This window comes from Planococcus citri, chromosome 1 (assembly GCF_950023065.1).
Source record: "Planococcus citri chromosome 1, ihPlaCitr1.1, whole genome shotgun sequence".
Classification (NCBI taxonomy): Eukaryota; Metazoa; Arthropoda; class Insecta; order Hemiptera; family Pseudococcidae; genus Planococcus; species Planococcus citri.
The window spans coordinates 3,837,411-3,846,156 of NC_088677.1; positions in this window are offsets into that span (position 1 = coordinate 3,837,411).

Here is an 8,746-nt window from a genome sequence, read left to right on the forward strand (position 1 = left end):
TTTTTCTGGAGTGATTCGTGATTCGTGATCCGGATCACAATTTCCAGGAAGATCTTTGATCCGTGATCCGGATCACAAATTTCTCAATGATTCGTGATCCGTGATTCGGATCAAATTTTCGTGATCCGCAACAACCCTGGCGGATATTATTCAAAGCTATGGCGCTATTGAACAAATATCGATGATTTTGTCTCGGATCGGCGTATTTATAGTCTACGGTAACTGAAAATCGTGCAGTAGCTGGGTGGGGTAAGTGGCGCACGCATATATCGCGTCTAGCGGCGCTAACGTAGGCGACCAGCACTCGTATTACATCATATTCGCGTATATTCGGCGAAGATCGTAAAAAACTTGATTGTTATTGGTTAATATATCGGAAGTGGAGGTAAATTCGGCGCCACCACTGGAAATACGAAGTTATCATTGTGTATAATCATCGATATTTGATAATCTCGCGACTGTAATTGGTCGTAGGCGCCACCGCCACTAAATAGGTTGGGAAAAATGTCGCATTTGGTCACTGACGTAATAAATGGTCATTAAAATGGTCAAATATTTGTCGCTAAGGGGACAGAAAAATATTCATTCACCTAAAAGACCGGAGAAAATCTATTCTATATAGAGATAGAATTATTTTCTCCCATGTTAGGAGACAGAATTATGACAAAATAAATTTCTCACAGTATATATGTGGTAGAAAAATTTATAATTATGTTTCTCCCAGCTTAAGTGACAGAAGAAAATTATTTTCTCCCACTAAAGTAGGAGAAAATGCTGTAATTTTCTCCCACTACATATTAAATACAAATAACGAATAACTATAAAGAATAACTAAGTATTTAACTTGTAATGAATTCACAAATATCGCAACAATTTCATGACCAATCAGTCTGAGGTCTAATCCAAACATACTGCATGACCATATTGTGTATTCCGACTAAAACTAGACAGAAGAATAAAAATCATAAGTATAGGCAGCTGCAAACAAGCTGACTCTTGATACCTACACTTCTTAAAATTTTACTCTTACCTACACACAGCTCCTATATTTTAACAAAAACTTCATTTTCAAAGTGGGGATTCGAGGAGAGGTTGATAAATTTCTAAGCATCTGACTTTTGTGAGTAAGTAGAATATAGGTACATTGTAAAGCAAGCAATATAGAAGAACTATGAATTACCTACTTACAATAAGTATCTAAAACATCACAAATGAAATGTTAGGTGTAAAAAAAAGGTTTGTAGTATGGTTTTTACTATGAAAACTTGAATTGTAAGACCGGGGAGGGGGATAAATACTTATTCAGTTGTTAAAAGTGCGAACAAGGGACCATTTTGACTAAATACAATAACATTGCCATTATTTATTCTCCAGTTTTTGATTGTTTACTTTGATCATGTGTACCTACTTATTAAGTATACAATAACTCCAAAAAAGTTTAATTATATTCTTCAATCCAAATTTTATGAAAGTGAATCATGTGCACTTATTATACAACCATTTTAGATTGTTTACATGATGTGTACTCATTTTTTTGAAAACTTATTTTGCCCCCTCAATTTTCAAAATACGCAACTTGTTCATTTATATATATTTTTTACTCGTACCCCAATATATCCAAATCTGAAGTTTGTACCTACAGTAAAAAGTTATAAAAATGTCATTTGACTGTCAACTTACCGTTTTTTTTTTTTTGAATGACACCCTTTGGAGAACCCTACCATTGGCGGATTACGTTCTTCTCTGTAAAAATAGCAGATTAGGGTCGAATTCATAGCAGCAGGGGGGGGGGTGCATGAGGATCTATTGCACCGGCAACTTTTTTCTTAAAGTGGGACTCCTAAAGAACATTTCTAGGCTTTTTCCTTTAAAAAAAAGTGGCCCTACTTACAAAATGGTGGCTATTTTGATTGACAGGTCAATCAAAATCGCAAATTTTGCGCTTTGTCCAAAAATTTTCAAACCGTACAAAGGTAGATTGAAAAAGCAGGCAAAAATTTATCACCTGTCTATTTCAAGTGCTAAATTTAGGCCAAAAATGAGGAATAAAATCAAAATTTTACCAAATTGACCTAGAAAGCTGAAATTTGGGATGCATCCTATTTCCTACCTGTCAAATTGATTGGAAACATTTACAAACCGTTTTGGTTAGTTCCGGAGCCTCGAGCAGATTTTTGAAACTTGAAATTCTCACAAAATTTCATCAAATCGAGTTGGAAAGGCGAAATTCATTCTGAAAACTAGTTGACTTCGTAACATATTGAAATTAGTTTGCAGAATGAATTTCGGCTTTCCAATTCCATTTTATGAACATTTTGTCGGAATTTCAAGTTTCAAAAATCAGCAGAAGGTTCCAGAACTACTCAAAACGGGTTGAAACAGTTTCCGATCGATTTGACAGGTCGAAAATAGAGTACATATATCCCAAATTTCAGCTTACTAGGTCAATTTGGTAAAATTTTGATTTTATCGCTCATTTTTGGCCGAAAATTTGATTTTCAAAAATTCACCAAAAATCGAAAAAGACAATTTAGCACTTGAAATTTCGACAGGTGATAAATTTTTGCCTGCTCTTTCAATCTACTTTTTTACAGTTTGAAAAATTTCGTGCAAGTCCTATGTTGAAACGCAAAATCTGCGATTTCGGCTGGCCAGGCAATCAAAATGGTCAAATGTTCCACAGGACTCCCCCTTTAAGAAAAAAGTTGTCCCGGAGGATTGTCAGGGGGTGCAATTGATCCTTATGCGGCCCCCCTAGACTATCAAGCAGTACTTCCTGCTTTCTGTGATATCAAATCTACCATCATTGGAGTAATCTGTATGCTGAAAGTCTAAAAATAAAGGAGGATGAGATATGAAATTATTATTCGTATTAAAAAAAAATTAAACTAATACCTTACAGTACCTTATCAAATGACAATGTAGGTACCGGACAGTTTTTTTGGGTTTTTGTGATTTTTTAGCCGAAATCGACTAATGAATCCTGCAAGGGATCAAAAAAGGGCCCAAAGGGGGTTTTGTCGTGGAGAAGAGAACCAGAAATGGAACTTCTGTGTAGGTATCTTTGTTGGAGGTTATGAGCATTGTGTTGAACATTCTTTTTCTTGTTATATTTTAACCCACGGGGTGGTGTGGAACTGTGGATGCCTGATATCCCAGTCTCATGAAATTATTAATGTCGGTCTGAAAAAAAAAAAAAAAAAACATGAAAAATGAACATGTAAGCATGTATTTATTTAGGTTATTTAGAGTATAATTATTTAAATGTAAATTAAAACACACTGGTGTAGATTTCATGTACCTACCTACATTAACATCATCCATCAGTTGTATTAGTCCAGTCAAATAGGGATTTCACCTGGAATAAATTGGGGGGAAATTTTTTTTTGCGCCAAAATGCTCAGGATGGTGTCTTAAATGACATACTAAAACCCACCCTAAATTCGCGTGGTGCTTCTCCCCCCCAGACCCACATTTGTGCCCCCCTAGCACAGTTTTTCGCCATTTTCTCCCCCGCATTGCGTTTTAGCGAAAAATATGTGGTTAGATAGAAGAATCTACGTCAAATTTCCGATCTAATGATGCATCAACTTTTCTTGTATTTTCAAGGGGGGTGGAACTATAACCATTCAAAAAAGGGGGGTTTCCTGAAAAATACATATAAAGGATATAGGCGCCTAAGGGTGGGGGGGGGGGGTGAAATGGTCCCCGAAAGCGTTCGAGTTGATATCAGCATGAAAGGTGGGTACCTACGATGGAGAAACTTGCGCGTGAAAAATTTCAGATCCACACCCCCTCTCCTTTTTGGGGACCACCCCTTTTCTGAAATTTCAATAACACTTTTCTCAGTCCCATTTTAACCGATTTTGAAAATTTTTCTGGAAGTTATGTACCTATATCCTTAGTAGGTATGCCCACAAAAATTTTCAACCCCCTCCCCTTATATTTACCCCTGAAAATAGCGTTTTTCAACTTATTTTATGCTTTTCAACAATAGTAAAAATTGAGGGGACTAAGTGCTCTGGGGAGAGCTAGATAAGGGTAGCAAAAAATCTGACATCATAATTCGTGCTCAGTGGTTATCTTTGTGAGATGCATTCCTGATTCCACGCGAGTTAGCATAAAATAATTGAAGTCAACTTACAACTAATCATTGATGTTTATAACGTCAATGACATTTTCGACCGAATGTCCACATGTTGCACAGTTTCAACAGTTTGGGTTTCCCAACAAGGCTGTGTTTAAACAATCCCTGCAAATCATCATGTGGCAGCAGGGTATACTCGTACAAGAGTAGAGCAAAGTAAAGTCACTAACGTTGAAACATGGATAAAAAGGTTGACGAGACCAAGTACATACAATTAATTGACCAATCAGTCTAAGGTCTAATCTAAACTTAATGGCCATATGCATGTATGTACCTATAAGACTAAAACTATAGACATAAGAATAAAAATCATATAGGCAGCTGCAAACAAGCTGACTCTTGTTACCTACAATTCATAATCTTTTAGGTACCTACTCTTACCTGCACACAGCTCTATATTTCAACAGAAACTTCATTTTCAAAGTAGGGAGGGGAGGTTGAAAAATTTCCAAGCATATGACTTTTATGAGTAAGCAGAATACACATTATAAAGCAAGCAGAATAAAGAAGAACTACGAATGACAATAAGTATCTAAAAAATCACAAATAAAAATGTAATAAGGTGTAAAATAAAGTTTGGAGCTTGGTTTTTACTGTGAAAACTTGAATAGTAAGAGAGGGGATAAATACTCAGTTGTTAGAAGTGTGTACAAAGGGGCCATTGGCTAAACACAGTAATATTGTCCATTATATTCTCCAATTTTTGATTGTTTACTTCGATCATGTGTACCTATACCTACCTACCTACCTACTCTACTTATTATACAATACTTTCTCTACATTATTCAAAAAAGTTAAACTATTTATTTCAATCCCCATTTTATGAAAGTGAATCGTGTGCACTTATTATACGATCATTTTTGATTGTTTACATGTGTACTCGTGTATCATTTTTTTGAAAACGTATTTTGTCTCTTCAATTTTTAAGATAGGCAACTTGTTCATCTTACGTTTACGCTTTTTTTCACTCGTACCTACTCCATAATATCCAAATTTGAAGTTTGTACAGTAAAAAGTTGTAAAAATGTCACTTAACTGTCAACTTACCGTTTCTTTCTCCAACAATTCCTTCACAATGACATATGGGCTTCTAATATATACGGCAGATTCAGGGTCCCGCCGTCGACCTTCTGGGGCAACTTTTTCTTAAAGGGGGAGTCCTAAAGAGCATTTCTAACTCTCGTCCTTAAAAAAAAGTGGCCCTACTTACAAAATGGCGGCCATTTTGATTGACAGGTCAGTTGAAATCGCAGATTTTGCGTTTCAACATAGGACTTGCACAAACATTTTCAAACTGTACAAAGGTAGATTGAAAGAGCAGGCAAAAATTCATCACCTGTAAAAATTTCAAGCGCTGAAGCGCGTTTTTCGGTTTTTGGTGAATTTTTGAAAATAAAATTTAGGAAAAAAATGAGGGATAAAATCAAAATTTTACCAAATTGACTTAGAAAGCTGAAATTTGGGATACGCCTTATTTTCGACCTGCCAAACCGATTGGAAACAGTTTGAAACCATTTTCAGTAGTTCTGGAGCCTCCAGCAGAGTTTTTGAAACTTGAAATTCCGACAAAATTTCATCAAATCGAGTTGGAGAGCCGAAATTCATTCTGCAAACTAATTTCAATACACTACAAAGTCGACTGCAGGCGGATTTTAAGTTGTTTTAGAGCCTCCAGTAACTTTTTGAAAATTACTGGAGCCTCCAGTAGATTTTTGAAACTTGAAACTCCCACAAAATTTCATCAAATCGAGTTGGAAAGCCGAAATTCATTCTGCAAACGAATTTCAATACGATATCATGTCGACGTCGACTGCAGGTGGTTTCAAGTAGTTTTAAAACTTCCAGCTGTTTTGTGGAAATTTCGATTTTTCAGAAAATGCCATAAAACCGGTTTAGATAATCTTAAGCACACGTGCTGGAGATTGGTGCTTGTGAATGACCTTCAGGCTTCATGACCGATCAAGTAACTATAACTCGAAGTAATGTATACGTCTCGGCGCTATTTTTTTCAAAATCGATAATAGGTATCCCAGTTCAAAACATATTTTTGTGCAGCTATTTGAAACTTTAAAAAGTTCCCCCTTTCCCTTCCGTTTGAGGAAAAAAGATGAAATTCAGTTGACAGCCTATTTTTGGTACCGGTCTATACTATTCCGAAGCGGATTCCAGGCAATTTCAATCCATTTTGAAGCCTCCTGCGTCTTTTTGAATACTTCATTCTTTCTAAAAAATGCCACAAAATTTGATGGAGGCTCCAGAACTACTCAAAACGGGTTGAAACCGTTTCCAATTGATTTGACAGGTCGAAAACAGAGTACATAATATGTACGCACATATATCCCAAATTTCAGCTTTCTAGGTCAATTTGGTAAAATGTTGATTTTTTCCCCTCATTTTTAACCTAAATTTGATTTTCAAAAATTCACCAAAAATCGAAAAAGGCACTTTAGCACTTGAAATTTTGACAGGTGATAAATTTTTGCCTGATCTTTCAATCTACCTTTGTACAGTTTTAAATATGTTGTGCAAGTCTTATGTTGAAACACAAAATCTGCGATTTCGGCTGGCCAGTCAATCAAAATGACCGAATGTTCCACAAGACTCCCCCGTTAAGAAAAAGTTGTCCCGGAGGATCGTCAGGGTGGTGCAATTGATCCGTATGCGGGCCCCTTCGACTATCAAGCAGTTCTTCTGCTTTCTGTGATATCAAATCTACCATTATTGGAGTAATCTGTATGCTGAAAGTCTAAAAATAAAGGAGGATGAGATTATTACATATTTGTATTAAAAAAAATTAAACTAATACCTTACTGTACCTTATCAAATGACAATGTAGGTACAAATGTTTTCATTACGAGCCATTTTAAGCCTTCGTTGAAGGTGATGGACGTTGTGTTCAACATCCTTTTTCCTTTTTAACCCACGGGGTGGTGTGGGTACCTGACCTGATATCCCAATCTCATGAAATTATTTACGTCGGTCTTGAAATAAAAAAACATGAAAAATGAACATTGTAAATTTTAGATTTCCGAATAAATCAGTTTTTTGTTATTCCTGAAAAATGCGCAAATGGACTTAGCCCCTTTCTGTTCTCACCGATTCAATTAATTGTGAGGAATGAATAGCACCTCATTTTAAAGATCTTGTATTCTACCTTCATTTATTACAAAAACACTTTGAAAAATAAAATCTTGAAGAGGAAATATTTCAATGTTTGGAAAACAAATTTCCAATCGACATGATGTCGTTAGTTTTTTTTTAGAGTGCTTAGTTTTTGAGTAATTCTCAAAAAACTAAAATATCATTATAATATGTAAATACATTTTTCTGAAAAGTGATCAATTTAAAAAAAATTTTCCATTTGGTGCAAACCAATAAAAAATGCACTTCTTGTGTCTATTTCTATCTGACAATCATTCAAAACAATCAAAACTTCTTGTTAACACTTTGTGTGTACGAAATTTGCTCAAAAAAGGTGGAGTTTTTTGAGATGTGCCCTTAACTCCAAACAACTTGCAATGTTGTTGGGATTTTGAGTTAGGCCATTTGCGTTTTTTACAAGATCTAGATGATGTACCCAACTCAAAGTGTAATTTTTGGTTGAGGGGAGTCATACAAACCCCAAAAATGCAAAAATGTCAAAATCGATTTTTTTTAGATGTAACCTTATTACTCCCGAGGTGCGATATGTATTAAGACTAAAACTAGACATAAGAGTAAAAATCACATATAGGCAGCTGCAAACAAGCTGACTCTTGATACCTACACTTCTTGATATTTTACTCTTACTTACACACAGCTCTTACTTATATTTTATTAAAAACTTCATTTTCAAAATAGGGATTCGAGGAGAGGTTGAAAAATTTCCAAGCATCTGACTTTAGTGAGTAATGATATTCGTATTCAGCGCCTTCAAAAACATATGAAAAGACATGTCACACAATATTTGCGATTTTTTACATTTTGACCAAAATTTTGGGAAACCCCTTTTGAGCTTTTGAAAGTTTTGATGGATATTTTTGAAACTACTCTTAAGCACTTTTAAAATACCGCAAACATAATTTCTCCAAGTGTCAGCAGTCTCGAGCAACTACATTTTGAAATGCAAAATCGCTCAGAAGCTGAGCGGAAAACACAAATATTTTGATTTTGTCGCTGAGCGGTAAGGGGTAACGATTCCGCTCACTGCTCAGCGGCATCAGTATGGCCACTGTCATAAGAACGTGTAGGTTTATTTTTCCGCTCATCGCTCGCAGTATGTCCGTACTCCGTAGTCTAAGCAGAATATAGGTTTAGGTACATTGTAAGGCAAGCAATAAAGAAGAACTATGAATTGCAATATCTAAAAAAATCACAAATGAAAATGTAAGGTGTAAAAAAAAAATGTGCAGCTTGGTTTTTACTGTGAAAACTTGACTGATAAGGGGGGGGGGGTAAATATTCAGTTATTAGAAGTGTGTACAAGGGACCATTTTGACTAAATACAATAATATTGTCATTATTTATTCTCCAGTGTTTGATTGTTTACTTTGATCAATTGTGTACTTATGAAGTAGGTACTTATACAATAACTTCTGTATATTATCCAAAAAAGTTAAA